Raw genomic sequence first — 2896 nt, forward strand, 5'->3', positions numbered from 1 at the left:
CTAGCTTTGACCTTGTGCTTCTATTTGTGTGCATAAAATACTCACTCTAAGCACTTTAAGGAATGCATAATTCACCGGTTTCTTATGCAAATCCCCCATCTAGTGCCTTTGAGGGTGATGAGTTGATCAAGTACACATGCGTACTTATTGCCCTTGCCCAAAGCTCATGCAATAGGCATGCATGTAGCCGCATGCTTCGTGGTCACTCCATGATTTCCATGTTCATCCTTTCCAAAATTCCATTTTATTAAGGTGTCCTTGAGATTTTCCTTTGCCTCCAAATGCCATTGCTAGCACAGAATCTTTTGGAAGCTTGGCTGAAATATTTGCCTCCATTGTCGGATCTCCACAAAATCCTTCCCACCTTTGTATTGTGGAAAAAACATTGTATTTATTCTTCATTGCATAAACCCATGTTTTCTTAGTTGAATCATCTATGAATGTTACATAGTACAATGAGCCACCAAGGGATGGTGTACTTGCAAGACCCCAAACATTAGAATAAACCAATTCAAGTCTTTTATTTTTTCTTTCATTTCGTACTTTTTGAAATTTTACACTTTTTTGTTTACCGTAAACACAATCTTCACAAAACTCTAAGTCCACTTCTTTCAAACCTAGTAGAATCTTCTTCAATTGAAGGATTTGCATTCATTTCACACTCATATACCCAAGGCAATAGTTCCACACAACATTGTTTACTTTTGTAGCTATTGCACAAGTTGAAGATTGCATGCTGATAGTATACAAGTAGAGTGTACCAACCTTTTCTCCTTTGGCAACCACCAAAGATCCCTTTGTATCTTCCAGTGTTTCTTTCCCAATGCAATGTTGTGGCCTTCATCATCTAATTGTCCTATATAAATAATTTTTTTGTGAAGAGAGAGAATATGGCTAATATATTTAAGACACAAAATATACCTTTGCCGACAATTTCACAAGCTTCATCTTCTCCCAAGTATACATACACAAAATTACCTTTAGTGTAATATTAGAAATACTGCTTGTGCGGTGTCGCATGGAATGAAGCCCTAAAGTCTACTATCCAAGAATTAGACACATTGTCTAGTGAACAAATTAGAGCGTCTTGCCACATTGATTAGAAATCCTTCTTGATGTGGCCCTTCTTTCCACAAATCCAACATTCAAGAATTGACTTTGTGCATAACTTGCTCCATCTTGAGTGATCATGACCCTTGTGATTTTTAAACCTCTCCGATCTTCCCCTCATTTTTACTAACAATGTAGCACTTGAGGATTGACCTATCCTTCTCCTTTGCATTTCTTTGCTTAGGAGAACCCCCACACCATCATCAAAATTAAGAGTCTTTGTGTCAAAGAAAGAATTGTCCCAACTATTAAGTAGAGATGATAGTATAAGGAGAGCTTGCACTTCATCATCAAAATTGACCTTCACGAATTGAAGTTGACTTATGTTGGTGTTAAAGTAGTTTAGGTGTTCTGCAACTAAACCACTCTCTGCAATTTTTAGATAAAAAAAGTGCTTCATGAGAAATACCTTATTGGATGCCAATAGTTTCTTGTAGAGGCAGTCAAGTGACTTCATCACGTCCTATGTAGTCTTCATCTTTGAAACACCACTGACACCAAGCATAGTCGGATTGTTCCTAATGCCTTTTGATCAAGTCCAATCCATGATTCATCTACCATCATTGCAGGCTTCTTTGCAAGACCTCCTAGTGGAAAACAAGTGTCCTACTAGAGATAATCTTAAATTTGCATCTTCTAGTGCTGGTAGTTTTTGTTGTTGAACTTCTCAATACTAAGCTTACCTTCCTCCGCCATTAGTCCCCATTAATTAAATAAATCTTTTTCTTAAGATACTTTAGCTACAAGTAGACCTTGTTATGATACCAATTGCTAGGAAATAGAGGCATTCCTAAATACAAACTAAAGTGGTTTACTTAATGGAGAGAGATAATTTTCACACACATGAGAGATAATAGAGTAGAGAGAGATATAGAGGGGACACATGATATAGGTGGTTCACCCAATGTGGGCTATGGCCATGAGAAAGCAGCCACTCAATGGATTTTCACTTCAATCTTGAAGTAGGTTGCAAAGGGATTATACCCTTAATGAGACTCCCGCCTTGCTTCATGGCAGAGACGGATGAGGTTTTGGCCAAGACAGTGGCGCCCGCGGGAGGAGGAGGTGGCACACTGGCCAGCAACCAATGTGAAATGATGATGTGGCAGGAAGCTAGTCCCGCAGCCCAATTGGGGTCCAAGTTTTTGGAACAAGAAAGGAGAACAATAGCGACCTCGCTATTGCCTCCCCCTTGCATGAAAGAGGACGGTCTTGCGGCAGTGAAGTGAACCAGAGAGCAGGCCCAAAGGTAGCCGGGAGATTAGGTGGCAAAGGGAGGGGTTCCCACAGCAGGACGGTAAGCATATATATATATATATATATATATATATATATATATATATATATATATATATATATATATATATATATATATATATATATATAGAGAGAGAGAGAGAGAGAGAGAGAGAGAGAGAGAGAGCTCGAGGACAAATGAAGGGGCAAGAGGCCACCCGCCATCCCAAGGCCGTCCGGGCAAAGCAAAGGCCAAGGCTGGGCAGGTAAGGGCGTGAATCAAAAGGGGAGACCAAAGGAGCAAGGTGGAAGCCAGACCAAGGCAAAGGAGGAGAGAGAAAACAAGAGAGAAGAAGGCAAGTGTGAGTCGGAAAAAGAGGACCAAAATTGGGCCAAAGAGGCAGTGCAAGGAGAAAAAATAAAAAAATAAAAAATGAAGAGAAGCCAAGGGGCAATAGCAACGTCGCTATTGCACCCCCCCAAGTACAAAGAGAGAAAGAGAGAGCAGAAGGAAAAAGAAAAGAGGCTACCCCTTCCAAAAAATGCCAAA

The sequence above is a fragment of the Adiantum capillus-veneris genome, chromosome 10, assembly GCF_014529385.1.
Source record: "Adiantum capillus-veneris isolate H3 chromosome 10, ASM1452938v2, whole genome shotgun sequence".
Classification (NCBI taxonomy): Eukaryota; Viridiplantae; Streptophyta; class Polypodiopsida; order Polypodiales; family Pteridaceae; genus Adiantum; species Adiantum capillus-veneris.